Consider the following 20,000-nt stretch of genomic DNA (forward strand, 5'->3'; position numbering starts at 1 on the left):
GAGAGCGACAGAGACAGAGAGAGAAAAAACGAGTGCAAATATAATTACACAAGAATGGTGTCCTTTTGGACACAATTTGACACCCCTTCTCTTTATATAATGAAGTAGGAATTTATAAAACTTGTAATTGTCACCGTCATACATTACTTTGATTAACGCCCCATTTGGAATCCAGTTCCTTCTGACTTGGATATTTCCCCCTCTCCTTTTTACTAGCACGGCACACTTATCTATTCCAAACTTCATACCAGTCTCGTGACTCACAATTCTGTCTGGACCAATGAACCTAAGGCTTTCTGGCAAATAACTTCAGGTCATTCATAAACAGGAGATAATTTATTTTCTCACCACTGCTAAATTCGCAGAATGACTTTTGTCACTCTCAAGGTTAACCTAAGAGGAATAAGACAAACTGTACATAGCAGCGGCAAGAATGTACCACCTTCTAATATACACTTTATATGCTGACCACGTCTAACTTATCTCGACTTGATGTTAATTTAGTTTTCCATTTCGATATATTGTTCTGTGAGAGCTGAACAACATTCTTAGCTATCCCAAATATATTGAAGCATTCTTGGAACCATGAGTGTGTCTTTTCTACACCCATCTTTTTTTTTCTTCTGGCAATAGGCCTCTCCCTTCAAGATATTTATACATATCCTTTGCAATAACACCTTTCAATAACATCAATGGAAGGTAGGTTATTGGTTGGTAGTTCCTTGCCATATTTCGTTTTTTTAATAAAATTTTTTTTTTTTTTTATATTTCATTATCAATATTGTATTTCGGGAGCATTGCTTGTTCCCGAAAGGATGTGCACTCATTCTCTCGCAAAGTGCAGTGAAATTTATTTTAGCCAAACTCTCTGGATCATATTAAATCCTATTTAGACTGAACGTGTCTGTCATGATAAGCAAGATCAGCGACAAAACGACAAAAAAAAAAAAAAAAGAAAACAAAAACCCTAGAAAACCTAATTTTTTTTTTAAAGTCTTTAAAAAACACTTGTTATATGTCTAGATTTCTAAAAAAAAAAAATTTAAAAAAGCCTCGTGAGTGAATTTGGTGGACGGAAACTATATGGAAGTCCATCGTACACATTTTCCTTAGATTACGCGCTGCCATCTTACAAAATGAACACATTGGCCATCAAAAAAGTGAAATAGTCAAGACTGGAATGCTTTTGATTATGGAACTAAATAACATGCATCATACATACACACACACACACACACACACACACACGCATGCATGTATGTATGTATGTATGTATGTATGTATGTATGTATGTATGTATGTATGCATGCACGCGCACAGGCGTATCTGTGTTTGCGTTCACTACTGCTTCACTACTGCTGGACAACTAGTGTTGGTTTATTTACGCCCGTAGCTTAGTGGTTCGGAAAAAGAGACATATAGAATAAATAACACACTTAAAAAAATGATACTGAGGTGACATGTTCAACTAAATTCTTCGTGTCGGTGCCCCAGAATGGCTACAATCCAATGACTGAAGCAAGTAAAATATAAAAGATGAAGGATTCTTGAAAATCACGTACAAAAGGAAATGAAACAAAATTGATTCGTATTTTCTTTGATAACTTGAACCACAAATGTCATTGTTACAGTTGAATAATCAACACGTATAGAAAAATAGAAAAAAATGCAAGATTTTAACGGCAGTTGGTTAATCAGATTTGAGAAATATTTGCGCCGAAGCGAGGATGAAACAAAATTTATAGCTGCTGAGTTATCTCCCTTACATTCGTAAAGCATGTTTTTTGTAAGACATTAGTTATCAATAATGTCATACAAAAAAAGGCTTTATGCATGCATGCACGCATGTATGTATGTATGCATGTATGTATGCATGTATGTATACACGCGCGCAGACGTATGTGTTTGCATTCACTACTGCTGGGCAACTAAGCATAATGGACTACGGTAATAACTATATCTGATATAGATTCAAACCCAGACATTGGGAGTAGGGGCTGAGAGTATGGTTTGCTGAATATCCAATTTCGTTGCTCATGGATTTAAGAGATAAAGTATCAATCTCAAACATCATATAGAGGATCTATTTGTTGTCTTCCTTACGCGCAATTTTTTCTTTAAAGGGATATTTTTTTTAGATATTTACACACACACACACACACCACACACACACACACACACACATTACTCAAGAAAGCCTTTGTGCTGTCGTTCAACCTGCAAAAAATAGCAACCAAATTTTCCTCAAATTTCTCCCTGCCGTCTTACAAAATGAACACACTGGCCATCAAAAAAATCGAAATGTTCATGAGTGGAACGCCTTTGATAAAAGCTGATATGAAACTAACCAACAACGTGCACCACACACACAGCTATATCATCATCATCATCATCATCATTATTTAACATCCACTTTTCCATGGTTGTATGGGTCAGACGGAATTCGTTGAGGAAGATTTTCTATGACTGGATGCATATCCTGTCGCAAACACTTACCTATTTCCAAGTAAGGTCACATTTCTCCATACCTAGAGATGTTTTTCACGAAAGTTTGGAAACCAACATCATCACTTGTATCGGTGATGCTTGTTTACAACCATCACATGATGTCAAGGAGAAGAGTATACACAGATACACATGCAAATATACAACGGGCTTCCTTCTGTTTCTAACCAACAAATCCGCTCAGCAGCCAGCCCAGGGCTATAACAGAACATATTTACCCTTTGGTAACACCTTAGTGAAATGTCTTCTACTATTGTCAGTGCTCGACCAACTTCTTGGAGCAGAAATTGTTAGATGGAAACTATACAGAAGCTAGGCGGAATCAAGAAAAGGCTTCTTCCAGCTAGAACGACATGGTGAATGAATTTCTCTCTCTCTCTCTATCTCTCTCTCTCTCTCTCTCTCTCTCTCTCTCTCTCTCTCTCTCCCTCCCATATTATATATATATATATATATATATATATATATATATATATATATATAATATAGTGTTATATATAATAATAGTGTTTGTGGAGGCGCAATGGCTCAGTGGTTAGGGCGTTGTAAATGTTTATTGAGCGAAAGCACCTAAAGCACCTAAGGCTCCACGAGGCTCTGGCGGGGGATGGTGGCGAACCCTACTGTACTCTTTCACCACAACTTTCTCTTACTCTTTCTTCCTGTTTCTGTTGTTCAAAGGGCCGGCCTTGTCGCACTCCGTGTACACGTGTCTGTGGAGTGCTTAGCCACATGCGCGTTAATTTCACGAGCAGGATGTTCCGTTGATCGGATCAACTGGAACCCTCGTAGTCCAAACCGACGGAGTGCCACGACGATGATATATATATAATAATGAAATTATTGTGTATAGTGCTCAAGTGCACTACAACTCATCAAAGGTGCATCTACAGTACATAGAATTACGTACAAAAGTCAGGAAAGTGAACAGTGTAAGAGTCATGATATTTGTGCATATAGAGCGGGGATAGCAGGTGTAGTGTTGGCAAATTTCAGGAAGCATGGAGGTTTTAAAGGATGAATGTATGTGTGTGTGTGTAGGTCGGTTGTCCATAAGTCTGAAAAGAGCATACTAAAATGTTTTTGTTTGATCAGTAATATTCTATGTAGTGGTTTGGTATGGCCGGTCAGATAGTTATCATTGGTCTCAGGTCCACTATTGCATTTAGCAATATAGACGAGTCATCAGACTTCCTGACCGGAGGTACATAACCTTTTTATTAACCTCTTTACGTCAACTTGTTGGTGACAAAATCCCTGTACAGAATTTTTTTGAAGTAAAAATCCCTATTGGGAGAGACAAAGTTACCTCCCTTTGAACAGTTCTAGCTGTGTTAAAAAAAAAGCGCGTCAGTTTTTGAACATTTCCATCGGTTGAGGTGGAGCGTCATTTGGGAAGGGACAATACTGCTCTCGAGTGCGACTGAAAATGCAGGGGGGGGGGAATGCTTGATATGTCGAGCAAAGGAGAGGAGGAGGAACTGGGTGTAGCATGTACAAGCTCAACTTGGTGGTTTTAGGATGCCATTTTTGCTATAATGTGTGGGTCTTCTTGAGCACAGTGAAACACCAATCATCTCGGTCCTTTGTTATCTCCTCCGTAAGGTCCAACATCTTGAAATTAGCTTTCAATACTTCTTACCATGTCTTCATGGGTCTCCCTCTTTCACAAGTTCCATCCAATTTAAGTGATTGGCACTTCTCTATGCAACTGTCCGTATCCAATCACATCACAGGACGAAACCAGTGCACTTTTCTAGTATATATGCAAATATGTATATATATATATATATATATTGGTGATGATATATATATATATATATCTACAGTAATTCCTCGACTATTGCAGGTGTTATGTTCCAAAACACCCCATGATAGGTGACAATCCGTGAAGTAGAAACAGTACTGTGCTGCATATTTTTAAAAAATTATTTTTATAATTTGTATATATTTATTTTATTATAACTGCAAAACAACACCATGGAAGAATTTACATAGGTTTAAATAATAAACTACGATAGGTGAACCACGATATGGCGAGGGATTACTACATATATAAAATAATATATATATATATATATATATATATATATACATGCACATTCATATGTACACCACAGTATACACATACACACAGAGAAAAATTCTTATGTGTTAACAAAAACATACAGATTCTTACACAGATGTGTGTGTGTATATATATATTATCATCATCATCGTTTATATATATGTATATATATATATATATATATATATATATATATATATATATATATATATATATATATATATATATATATATATATATATACATACATATATATATATATTTACATGTCTGTATATACATATACACATATATGATCGATCCTGTGTAACCTGTACACATACATGCACACACACACACACGCACACATGCACATCTACATAGATTCATAGATACATCCATGCATGTTTTCATACATCATCGTTTAACGTCCGCTTTCCATGCTAGCATGGGTTGGACGATTTGACTGAGGACTGGTGAAACCGGATGGCAACACCAGGCTCCAGTCTAATTTGGCAGAGTTTCTACAGCTGGATGCCCTTCCTAACGCCAACCACTCAGAGAGTGTAGTGGGTGCTTTTACGTGTCACCCGCACGAAAACGGCCACGCTCGAAATGGTGTCTTTTATGTGCCACTCGCACAAGAGCCAGTCCAGGGGCACTGGCAACGATCTCGCTCGAAAACCCTACAAGGCCAGTCAGGCGGTACTGGCAACACTCACGCTCAGGATGGTACATCTTATGTGCCACCCGCACAAGAGCCAGTCCAGGGGCACTGGCAACGATCTCGCTCGAAAACCCTACAAGGCCAGTCAGGCGGTACTGGCAACGGTCACGCTCAGGATGGTACATCTTATGTGCCTCCCGCACAAGAGGTGTATATTTCTGAAGTGTAGTATATACATTGATCTACCAGACAAAATTAAACTATTCAATAATTTACATTCTAATGGTCTAACACATGTTTCTGTTTTGTGAAAAATAATTATTGCTGTCTAATTGCCTTCTGACTATCCATTTATCTGGAGTTATCATATAATGACAGAAAGTTTTAAGAAATTTGTGTTTACAGGATATCATGCATTTACCTCTCTGATTAAGTTATTTCTTATCAGTAAGAAGTATCTTAAGTCCTCTTGTACAGAACCTACAATCTTTTTTGTTTGCTGTGTATGTGGGAGCTGTTGTGTTCAGAGACATCTGTATTATCTTATTTGAAATGTTAATTTGATTATCTACTACCTGTTAATCTTTATTAGAGGTTTGGTGTTTACATACATATATACATGCACACACACATATATGTACATGTGTGAGTGTGTGCGTGCATGTATATGTATTGACTGTTCGCTACTCTCTTGACCTGATTATCCATTGCCATTTTAATATAAGTCTTCATAAATCGATTCTGTACCTAAATAAATCATCTTGAATGTTTTTGAGTTATTTGAGAAATTTATGAAGCCTTTATATATAATATTTCTGTCAGTTTGATTCCTGGAAATGGATAAATATTTTGTTAGTTTACAGTACCGAGATTAAGTCTTTCAAATGTAACAGAAAACTGCAAGAATTCTCTACAGTGCCAGTGCTAATGAACTTCAAAGAATTATTACTCATACTTTCATTCATTTTGGCCTTTGCTTTTGATGAAAAATTAAAATATAATAATAGTAATGATAATAATAGTTTGTGGGTCATGTCAATTAGTGTTTTTAGTGTTACTTTCATTTTAGTAGTGTGTCTGACATTTGTTTGTGAAATAGCTTCTTCTTTGAAAAAATGTCAACCAGTTGAAAAATTAATGAATGCTTATGATTCACTGTCAGTGGTTCTAGAAAATAATGATTTATTCTGATTAGCCAAAAGGCCAATTTTTTTAAGGAGAGAAGATATTATCATTTGGCTTAACTCAAGTTTATTACTGGTATTGATTTGCTCAATTATCCTGAAGGATAAACAGCAGAATCAACTCCAGTTTCAATTAAGCAGACACAGTAAAACACTTACTATAGGATTTAGGTTTCCTAGTGTCTTAACCATCTTCATTGCCCTGTATTGAATGGGAGATGTAGTGAATATAATTGATCCTTTATTGAGATTTGTTTTATCAATATTAAGGTGGATGAAATGTTAAGTTAGCATCTAGCATGAATCAAATACACAAGGACAAAGAATTACAGAGCTGGGTACATTTCAGTGGTAGAAAGTGGGTTTTGGCTACCTTGTGTAGCAATCAAGTTGGCTACCCCCTTTTTTAAATGTAATGCTTTCAACTACAGTAAAAACTAAGGGTTGCACATCAGCTGCACTGTTGACTGTCAAGGCACTTGACATGCACCACATGCATTGCACCAGATAATGAACCACCACTCGGTAGCAGTTCCTTGTTCATCACTCATTCATCACTCACATTTTTCTCACTCCCCCCATGTCTAACCATGTTACTCCTCCCTCACTCTCTTATGAAACTGTGCCTCTGCTTCCGTGATCCACTCTCTGTATCCTCCCTTATGCTCATCTTCTTGTACCTTGCAAATTTGCTCTGGTGCTCCATCACTACTGTCTTTATCTTCTTCCCAGCTACTCCTGTCTACCCTTACAGTGTAGATACATGGCTGCAGCAAGATACCTGTACTTGTCTCTCAAAAGAAAAAAAAATAGAAAAAAGCACCCAGTACACACTGTAAAGTGGTTGGCATTAGGAAGGGCAACTTTGCCAAAGCTGACATTGAAGTTTGAAGACATCCTCTAGCTTGCTGCATCCTGCTAAAACATTCAACTCATGCCAGCATAGAAAACATGGTTACATGATGATGGAAGAGGAAGTATGCTGCTGAGTTGGTATGATTAGTATAATTAATGCTTTCTTTGATTTATTGTAGGTCATAGATGGAGGACAAAAACAAACAGGAATGGAATTTTTGGAGGATACACTTTTAATGAAGAGAATAGTCCAGGGAGTTAGGGAAAGTGTTTGGAGTTGGAAGGGGAGATAGTTATGGGGACAAATGGAGAGGTAAATGTATCTGGCTTTTGCTCTGAAGTGTTTCCACAACAAACCTTGCTTGAAGAAGAAAATTTGGGGTAATTTACACTTGAGAAGAAATGTATCATAAATGTAAAAGAGCTGTCTATCATATTTAATGTATATACATTATTGGCATACAAGATACTGTGGCTTTCAGCAAAACTAAAATGTTATAGATTTGCAGTATTAAAACACACACACACACACACACATATTGAAGGGAGACAAAAAATCGTCCTGGCAGCAGCAAGAATACCAGATGAATTTCATCGTATGGACCTTGTCAATGATGTATTTTCACATCCACAGGCTTAGACAAAGTCTGTTGCCTCTGATATAGGGAACAGGGAATAATACATTCACTGATATTGTGAATAGATGCTGGGCTGCATAAAAATCTGTTGTATGCAATTGAAGCATGCAGTTAAGACACATTATTCACAAGGTTCAAGAAGGCTGAAATGCTTCTGGCATTTTTGTTAGCTGTCCTGGGATTAATTTTTGTCTCCCTCTGATATATATTGCATTTTTCAACACAGCACATCTATAGGAAATTTTATCACAAGTGAAAATCACAGTATCTTGCCTGTCAGTGGTGTATGTATGTTAAATATGATAGATGGTTATTTTAATTTAATACTGCTTCAATTACATACACCAGATTTAAAAGGAATCTATTTTAAAAACAAGATAGCATTAACATTCTATAAGCATAACTGAAACCGATTATCATATATATATATCAGCTTTATCTAATCCAATCTATCTTCTCTCCTCCTAACATGCATATTCTATCTCCTCCTCTTGCTCCTCACTGAACTACATTTGCACACAAACTGTACAACATATGTAGAATCCTTTCAGTATCAGTTTCTCATATAATTACTAATATCAAAATATTTGAATTGAATATTAAGCATGTTAATCTTAATAAACTCTATCTCCTAGTTTGGTAAACCATTGAAAAGCTATGAGCATTACCCTTCCTTGTCAGACTAAGTTATTAGAAGGGATGTCATCCCCAAAAGCCCCATTGGTACAAACCATCAGAACTAACATTGGATATGAGATAATTTCTTTATTATCACTTGGGAAGTAGTCATCATATTCATCCAAATACTGTATTTCTAAGACTTCCATAAAATGATAACTCATAAGCATTCTCTCTTTCTCCAAAGTAGATGCAGCATGGCTGTGTGGTTAAGAGGTTTACCTTGCCACCAAGTGACTTCAGGTTCAATTCCAGTCACATTGCCTGACCCCTTGGATAAGTGTTTATTACTGTGGCCTCAAGTTGGCCAGGTAAGTGAAATTTGATAAAAGGAAACTGTGTGGAAGCCTATAGGAGACATTGTTTCTGTTCCTTGTTGGTAGGCTTAGTTTGGCATTTAGGCATTGGGTACCTTTAGTGTAGCTTATTCTGTTGCAAGTGATAAAAATAAATATCATAGTAAATTAATCAACAGAGAATTAATGTTATCAAAAGATGATGATGCTGAGGTGAATTAGTGGCGGGGGGGACATTCATTGATTTTATCATGCAGTGAATTGCTCATATCCTATGGTACTTATTGCTAGCAAAATGGACAATGTTATTTGTGAGTTAAGTGTCTTGATCATTGATGACAGGCTGAGCTAGTTGAGAATACACAAACTAGTGAGTCTTTAGCTCAACAACAAAATCTTTTCAATTTGACTATTTTCAGCTTTGCAACAAAACTTATTCAATGAATACATAAATAACCAAACAAAAGTGAATGAAATAAAACAGTTTAAGTTTATGTAAGAATTTATTTAATGAAAAATATTAATACTTCTTTAAAGGAAAGAAAATATAGAGTCTCAGAGTCTGAACAATTTTTAATACAAAGAAATCAATAAATCAATATTCAGCAGTTTTTCCTGACTAAGGAAAGCAAGGTTAAAAAAAAATTACTTAGGACAAGATTTCAGTCATGAAATTAAAAACAGTTCCAAAAAGAAAATCATAGGAATGAAAGAATTTCCAGAAATTTCTATAAGAGGAAATGAAATGGTGGAAAAAGAATTAGAGAAGAAAAGTAGTGACTAACTTTTTAACATTAGAAAGAAACACAGTTGATCTTTCTTTAGATTTTTTTCTTATTTTTGAAAAACATACTGTGGAAAATAAAATATTTGATAAATATAGATTTGATGTCTCCAGTTTTATATTTTACTGCCATAAAAGGAATAGAAAGTTCTCTGTAACAACAGGAATTTTCGTGATAAACTTACCTTGGAATCTAAATCTGACATCTTGACATCTTATCAACTTTGAATTGAAAAGAAAACATAGAATATTGAAAATATTGATAAGGAAAGATGTTTTTCTTTCCATAATTATGATTGTAATAGATGATTAAAAGATATGGATAATGTACAGAGCAGATTAAAACAGATATGATTTGAAATAACAAATAAGCAAACGTATCACTGTCTTGAGAAGCATATTAGAAATGGAAAATAAGAGGATATATTTGGTTAAAATTTTAGTGAAAGAATATCTGAATCAATTAAAAAAAGTACAAAAATAAAAGGGAAAAGAAGCAGGCATTGTTTAATGAAATTGTGAGTATGGGGGATGTTTAGTTAAAAAAAAAAAAATGGAAAAGCTTTGAGACCAGCATATTTCATTTGCAGTTCATTTTGATTTGCAAATAGCAAAGACATCAGAAGCAGACATTAAAAGTACTTCCACCGAGATTTAGAAAGAGGAAGCTGTTCATAACAATTATGTCACAGTTGATATTGAGTAAAAACTAACTAAAAAGAAAACAAACAAATAATACAATTTTTCGAATTCAATAACATTTATGAAATTTTTAGTGTTGAAATGTAGCAAGAAATGATTTGAAAACATTTGATTTGGTTAAAGGTTGGAGTTCTTTTAACTCACTGTCACATACATCATTGTAGTAAACACTAAATTTTATCACCCAATGGTTTTTCGCATAAATTATATTATGCAATGATGATGATGATGAGGATGATGATGATGATGATGATGATGATGATTATGATGAAGATGATGATGATGATGATGATGATGATAAAAATGTTAATGAAAATAACAATGTTATTGAAATGATTAACAAAGGATTAACAGAGTAACAAGCAGAGTAACAATAACAATAAGTCTGAGGTATACATTAGACATGAAGCCTCATATTTATATTTATAAAAAACAAGAAATAGCAGGTGGTCACATTCATGCCTTTCCTAAAGGCAGTAGGGATGTTGGTAAATGTAGAAACAGTACCCCCAGTGACTATAACAATTGCAACAACAATAATCTTTTAATGCCAAGTTGACACAGCCTAAGGAGAGTGTTCTTGTGGTATTTGAATTGTAACATTTTGGTCCATCGGCACAAATTTCCCTTTCATCATTGAGTTACCGAAATAGTCTATTGTCATCGCTTTCTTAGTTATGAGTCTTGTAAATTTTTCACTATGTGTACATGGGCACCCATGTGTACACACACACACGCACACACACACACACACATACACACACACACACACACACACACACACACACACACACACACACACACACAGAGGCGAGCTGGCAGAAACGTTAGCACGCCGGGCGAAATGCTTAGCGGTATTTCGTCTGCCGCTACGTTCTGAGTTCAAATTCCGCCGAGGTCGACTTTGCCTTTCATCCTTTCGGGGTCGGGTCGATTAAATAAGTATCAGTTATGCACTGGGGTCGGTATAATCGACTTAATCCGTTTTGTCTGTCCTTGTTTGTCCCCTCTGTGTGTAGCCCCTTGTGGGTAGTAAAGAAATAACACACACACACACACACACACACACACACACACACATTTCTTATGAAAGATAATTTTTCTGGATGAGGATCTCATTTTCAGAAAACCAAACACTTGGACAATGCATTCTTCATCCAAGCTCATACTAAACCTGGAGTTAAATAAATTAGTAAATCAATACATTACAAATCAACTGATAAGTAAGCTATGATGCATCAAAATATAAATTTGTTTATTTTTCAAATAAACTACTGACTTGCTTTGCAACTATGTAGTTTCAGGTTCAGTCCCACTGTGTGGCACCCTGGGCCAGTATTTTCTTCTATAAACCTGGGCTGATCAACGCCTTGTGAGTGAATTTGATAGACAGAAACTTTGTAGAAGTCCATTATAAATGTGTGCATGTGTGTGTGTGTGTGTGTGTGTGTGGTTGTATCTTTGCATTTGTATTTGTTCCCACCACCTCACAGCTTGTCAGTATTGGTTTGTCTTCTTCCCTGTAATTTAGCACTTTAACAAAAGAGAGATTAATAGAATAAATACTAGACTTTTAAAAAAAAGGAGAAAAAGTAAGTACTGGGGCCAAACCAAGCTATTTTAATAATGATATGTGTAACTCCTACTTAAGGTGCCTTTTTCTTTGTGTTTGTCCACTCACTTGTGTATGTGTGTGTATATATATATATATATATATATATATATATATATCAGAGGCAACTCCAGGTCATCAGCATCACTCGGGCTCATCACAGATTTCGCATAAGACACATGTATAAAAGAAGGTAAGAGACCTAATGCAGACTTATATGTGCACTGATAATTTAACAATAAAACACAAATATAATTTTAATGTCTTTCTCCATTTTTAAGTTAAGGTTAAAAATAGTTTTGATATGTCTTTCTCCATTTCTAAGCTATCTCTGCAAAACACAACTGATCTTTAAACACAGACACATAGAATACCAGCACTCAAATAATGACAGCAGAGTGCACAGCAAACATCAGTGATCTGACTGTCAGCTGTACTCTTGACAGTTAGTCTTTTACACCTACCAGGATTGTTCGTATTAGCCCTAGTTGCTGTATAATTTTTCATTCCTTTAAGCATACTGTAGAACAGAAACATTTCATAGATTGGAATTTGAATCTCAATCTCTATAGAAATTTATTGTTTCAAGAAAACATTGAATTCGGATTACTTTTAATTTTTATGATTGTAACTTCTGAGCCCGAGTTAGGCGCATGTGAACAATGTCAAGGGAATGTCTGTTACAAATGTTATTTTTTTGACACAGGGCACCTCAAAGATGACTGTCAGATACTGAATGAAAATAAATGAACTGCAACCAGGCTCAATAAAAGGAGCCCAAGTTATTGGCTGCAATTACATATTTGAAGTCAATGTTAGCAGAAATTAAATCTGCTTGCAAATACATGTTCACTTCACTAAATTTATCCTCAAGCTAAGCCGGGTACAGGGCGTCAGAAAAAGGAACGGGAACATAAAGCACAAAAATGGACTTTGTTTACAGACAACAGAACAAACACATAGGAAAACAGACGAGCCACTTATGGAACTTTTCCTTCATCAGCTGCCTCTATTCTAAACTAGGTGTTTCGAAGATGAGGCATATATATATATATATATATATATATATATATTGTAAGATCCAAGGATCTAGGTGTAGGAAGTTAGTAAGCTTTGAGCAGTCCATCTCTGGCAAGTTAACTTGTGATCCCTTAATGACAACGTAACCTTCATTTAACTAAGGTATCTTTGGCCTGATGAATAGCTAGTGAAGTACCCCTCATTGAGTAATTGTTACTTCTTAGGTTCTGGTACCTAGGAAACATATGTAGCCTAGATTTTACCTGTACCATTCCCTCAACTTGGATTTTTATTTGCATTCATAGAAACCTTAATTGCTAACCATGAACTATTATTGTTCCTGAAAGTTGTTTATATATATACATATATATACATATACACACAGACATATATACACACACACACATATATATATATGTATGCATACACACGCACACATGCACACATACACATGCATGCACACACACACATGCACACACACACACACACACGTGCACATACACACACACACTCACACACACACACACACATAATGCATACATAATCACTAAAATGAAAAATAGTTGCTACATCAAATAACTAATCTAGCTAGTCTGAAATATATTGACTTTATAAGGTCTTTTAATGCCAACATTTCACTAGAAAATGTTTTTATCTATGGAATATCTGCCATGAACTTCAACTATAAACATTAGCAGAGAAGCTGTTACAAAGAAAAAAAAATGGCAAAGCATATTACAACCATTAAAACAGTAACAAACTTTGGAGATATAAAAAGTTTTCTTTGGCATTATATACTGAAAAATTTTTGCTTTTTAGTATATCAAATACAAGTGGCCAAACCTCTTGCTGTTTGAAGATTGAAGGCAAGTGCATATTTGATTTCAAAGTATATAATAAAGCTCAGTAGGTATAAATATTTTTGCACTTGACCACATCCCACAACTATTTTGTCAGTTCTTTGAGCAGCTAGCACCTAATCTCATTAGTATAAAGAAACCACTTGCACATATTTACATAAGCATATGCATATGGCATAGACATGTGGTTGAGAAGCTTGCTTCTTCCCAACTATGTGACCTCAGGTTCAGTTCCACTGTGAGGCACCATGGCCAAGTGTCTTCTACTATAGACCTGGGCTGACCAAAGCTATGCAAGTGGTTTTGGTAGATGGAAACTGAAAGCCACCTGTATATATATATATATATATATATATATATATATATATATATATATATGTCAGTATGGAAGGTAGATATTAAACGATGATGATGATGGTGATACACACACACACACACATGCATACATACTTTACTTGTGGGTTAACAAGGCTATCGATGGTTTCATGGTAGAGAGATTTTTACAGTTGTTCAAATGTACTACATGGGAAAGTTGGTACTTGTCTCCATACTGGATGAGAATAAATGAAGTTACAAGTGTCAGTATAGGATTTCAAAATAAGCAAAATAAATCAGTGAGGTAATTTACAATGAAATCTTAATTGTTATCTCCCTTGCATTATCCCTGGATATTTGCAAGGAACATTAAAGAAGTTAATTTCCTAGATATTAATATGAATTTTAGGAAAGGCAAATTTAAACCTTACTATAAACCAAATGGGGATACCTCCTACCATATATATATATATATATATATATATATATATATATATATATATATATATATATATATATATATCATCATCATCATCATCATCATCATCATCGTTTAACATCCGCTTTCCATGTTGGCATGGGTTGGACGGTTTAACTCAGGGCTGGTGAGCCAGAAGGCTGCACCAGTCTCCAGTCTGAGAGAGAAAGTTCTGCAATTTCTTGCCGAACAAGCTGCATAAATGAGTATTTATTTATAGCAATCTAATGTATGTGCTGTGCATTAGCTCACACCCTCCATCAAATTAATGTTGCCTGGACAGGTGTATGGTGTACACACATCAAGTGTTGAAGTGATCACAGAACTACGTGAGATGAAGGTTTTGCTCAAGCATACAACACATCACCCAGTCTGGGAATTAAATCCATGATCTCATGATTGGGAGTGCCACACCCTAATCACTAAACCATGTCTCCTCATACATACATAATATATAATTTATAATAATGAAGTCAAACCAAATAATGATATTTTGAAAGCATTTACACATGCACACAGATATAAATGTATGTATGTGTGTGTGCATGCGTGTGTCTTGAGTGTATACATATATATATATATATATATATATATATATATATATATATTAACTGCATTAACAATGTTTCAACTTGATACTTTACTACACTACAGAATATATCAAGGGATTTCTGGTTAATATTGTATGTATTCACAGATGTATATATACATACAAACATATATGTGGATATGAAAGCTCAAGGTTGAATAACCAAAAGCAGAAACCTGGTTTGTGGATATCCGTAATTGCATAATATTTTTATTTGTGTTGTTAAATGTTTTAATTCGGTCTGTTTTCCTCGCATACTGTTTTTCTCTGTTATATTGGTGCGCTACGGTGGATTATTTAAGACTTGGCTCTTATTTCTAGCAGCTAGATGCTCATTAAGCATCATTACGACATTTCATAGCTCCTTAAAGCTATCATAACTGCGTTCCACCAATGCTACTACTGGTGATATCATCAAATTTTGAATTTATCCACAGATGATATGAACAGTAGTGACATCTAACTTCAAATCTCAGTGTTTGAATATTTCATTTATATATATATGATAATATTAGGGAATGTTAAAATCCAAACTTACAAGGATATTCAATTTAGTAATACGAAATTGAATTTTATAATGAAAAGTCATCATCATCATCATCATCATTTAACACCCGCTTTCCATGCTAGCATGGGTTGGACGATTTGACTGGGGACTGGTGAACTAGATGGATATACCAGACTCCAATCTGATCTGGCAGAGTTTCTACAGCTGGATACCCTTCCTAATGCCAACCACTCCGATAGTGTAGTGGGTGCTTTTTACGTGCCACCGGCACGAGGGCCAGTCCGGCGGTACTGGCAACAGCCATGCTCAAATGGTGTTTTTTTACGTGCCACCTGCACAGGAGTCAGTCCAATGTTTTGTTCACCTGCCACCGGCACAGGTGCCAGTAAGGCGAAGCTGGAAACGATCACGCTCAAATGGTGCTTTTTACGTGCCACCGGCATGGAAGTGAGACTGCTGTTCTGGCAGTGATCCCACTCGGATGGTGCCGTTAGCACTCCACTGGCATGGGTGCCAGTCATCGAATTTGGTTCAGTTTCGATCTCACTTGCCCCAACAGGTCTTCACAGGCTGAGTTTAATGTCCAATAAAGAAAGGTTGGCATGGGTGCCAGTCAATGAATTTGATTCAATTTTTGATTTCACTAGCCTCAACAGGTTTTCACAAGCAGGGTTTTGTGTCCAAAGAAGGAAAAGTATGCATAAGTGGGCTGGCTACACCCCTGGTAAAGGCCACGGGTTATGTTCTCACTTGTCTTACCGAGTCTTCTCATGCACAGCATATTTCCAAAGGTCTCAGTCACAAGTCATTGCCTCGGTAAGGCTTAATATTCGAAGGTCATGCTTCACCACCTCATTCCAGGACTTTCTGGGTCTACCTCTTCCACAGGTACCCTCAACCGCAAGGCTGTGGCACTTTTTCACACATATTAATAATTTAGAGAAGAACCACCAAGATGCAATCCAAACAATGAAGGAGATCAGACACTATCAAGAAAAACGTACTCTACAAAATACTGATTTAAAAATCTATAAAATCTAAAAGAAAAGTTTATAATCCAAAAGTTTATGGGTTAAATAATTACCTTACTCGAGCGCCACCAGTAAAGTATTATCAGCCGCTGAAAAGAACCATGGAGAGTGTACTTAACAGCACTAGGGTTAGAGTCCCTAATTACACTGTCATAGAGCAACCTGGTCATTATGATTTTGCTGGTTTAGAGCCACAGGGAGGGCCAGTGGATGATGGATTAGCTGTCTCTGAGACACAGGACATGCCAGTGATGATGAGGGAGAAAGACCACTGGAGAGAACTCGTCCATGGATCTTGGAAATTTTACCTGCCCTATATAGACAGACAGACAGACAGACAGACAGACAGACAGATAGATAGATAGATAGATAGATAGATAGATAGATAGATAGATAGATAGATAAATAGATAGATAATTATACAGGGAGGTCAATCCAAGTGTAGATATTTATTTTATTTAAATTTACTTAACATTTCTTTTCTTATTTCAGAAATTTAATACTCTTAACATTTAAGGTAATATATTGAAGCTAATTTGTACTTGAAATTTAATATACTTGAAGCTAGTATTTAAGCTTGTTTGAGTGGAATAAGTAAAACAATTGAAGGTTTATTCAGGAAAGGTAAAACTCCAAGCAAGATTTTCAAGATTTTGTAACTCACTGTCAACAGAAGAGGGTCTATAAAGTAATCAAACAAATAAAAGATTCTGGTTTTTGCTTACCAAAAAAGTGAGAACTACTCCACCTTGACCAGTGAGAGCTCAAAAACTCATCAAAAACACATGAGAAAAGATCGGGCATAACCCAAAAAGAAGCATCAGAAAACTTGCTCCAGAAGCTGGTACAAGCTATGGAATTATGCATAATTTGTTGAAAAATGATCTTCAATTATTCCCATATAAGATATCAAAAGCACATCTTTTGTCTGAAGCCACAAAGAAAAAAGACTGCAAAGAGCAAAGCTTCTTCTGCATAAGCTGAGAGATTGCACGCAGCCACCAATACTGTACACAGATGGAAAGTTAATCAGTGTGCAAGTGTGCTACAATCTATAAAATGATCATATATATGCAGTAAATAAAGAGGACATTCCTGTCAAACAAAGATTATCCTTTCGGTGGAAGAAACATGCATCCATAATGATGTGGGTGGGTGTGACCTCAAAGGGCATGAAAACATCCCTAATCTTCATTGAAGAGGGTGGAAAAATCAACTAACATGTTTATTTGGATATGTTAAAAGATAAAGTAGTCCTTTGGGTTATTGCAACAATGGGGAACAAGGTGTAACTCTCCAACAAGATGACACAACATCCCACAAAAAAATGGTGCTGAGAGAATTTCAAGGCATTCTGGCTGAAAGAGTTCCTAACCCCACTCTTCACCTGGCATGAATCTGATGGACTTTGGTATATGGTCTATCCTTGTGAGCAAAGCCTGTGCTAATTCACATATGAGTCTCAGAGCTCTTGAGCACCATTTGTGAAAATGCTGGGACAAAATCTCCAAAGAAACTGTTCATACCACTTGCTCCAAAGTTATTCCCAGACTCTGGCAGGTAGTCTCTGCCAAGAGGGAATATATTGAAAATTAAATATATCATCTTAACCTACATTTTCAGGGCTTTATTTGAGCATATTCAAATTTGATATATCATTGTGTATCGAGATGTTATTTGAATAAATATGTGTCAACATTTCATCTGATCACCCTCTCTCTCTCTCTCTCTCTCTCTCTCTCTCTCTCTCTCTCTCTCTCTCTCTCTCTCTCTCTATCTATCTATATATATATATATATATATATATATGTATATATATATATATATATATATATATATATATATATATATATATATATATATATATATATATATATATATATATACATATGTATGTATATATACACACACCCACACACAAACATACACACTCTGCATCTGGTGGAAAGATCTTTATTTGAGGATTAACAATGTTACCAATGGTTTTGTGTGGAAAGAATTCTCACAATTTCCAAGTGACCCACTTAAAAATGTTGGTAATCAGTCCCACTTTGGATGGTATTCTCATCTAAAATAGAAATTATTACCAATAATTTTAAGAGGGTCCCTTGAAAATTGTGGAAATTCTTTCCTCATGAAACCATTGGTAGTGTTGTTAATCCACAAATAAAGCTTTTATATATATATATATATATATATATATATATATATATATATATATATATATATATGTACACACACACGCACACATTCATGCATGTGTGTGTGTGTGCATATGTGTGTGTTTGTGCATATACATATATATTATAACTGTATTAACAATGCTTCATCTTGATACTTTACTGCATGATAGAATATATCGATGGATTTCTGGTTAATAATGTATGTGTTCACAGACATAAACATCTTTGACTACAGGAAAAGCAAAAATCATCCAGACTAACTTCAGTCCTATGCTGGGATTTCAATAGTAACTGAGTACTTTTGTAAGCTGAGTACTTTTGTAAGCTGTCCACAGAGACACTACTTATAACTCCAGTGTTGTCAAGGGCAACATTGATTAATGCATTACTGTTTATAAAGGCCATTTGTCTAATAATATAGTGTAGGTTAAATACCGACAGATGTGTTCTGTAGAATAGTTTTATAGCATTGAAACAAAATTCTGTTAACAGATCAATAATTAATTAATAGAACACGCCGAAAAGAATGTTACAAATGCAGTCTGGTCTACCTGATCTACTTAATTCTTTAGTATCATATATTGTGACATATATGATATATTAATATCATATATTGTGACATATATGATATATTAGTATCATATATTGTGATGTAATACATAATGTAAACATGTAGAATCAAATTAAAAAATTGTTAGTATCTTTCCAAATCCTGCTGCATTTCACATGGAATTTTTGGTTCTTCAAAGTCGTCTTGGTTTATAAGCCGACCTCTCTTTTTTGGCTGTAAATTTTAGCAAGAAAAGTTTCACTTGTATGCCAGAAAAAACAATAATATTGAACACCGATGAGCAATGTTTCTGTGGACAGTTAAAGAGGATACTCAGGTACTGATGAAATCCTAACACAAGCTGGTCACTCTTCATTTGTCTATGAGAATATTGCATATAATGATGAGATTTCTACATACCTCCATCTCTATACTATATTGATATTTTCTGAAGTAGGGCATACACACACACACACACACACACACACACACACACAC

The sequence above is a fragment of the Octopus bimaculoides genome, chromosome 3 (genome assembly GCF_046866305.1).
Source record: "Octopus bimaculoides isolate indiv1 chromosome 3, ASM4686630v1, whole genome shotgun sequence".
Lineage (NCBI taxonomy): Eukaryota > Metazoa > Mollusca > Cephalopoda > Octopoda > Octopodidae > Octopus > Octopus bimaculoides.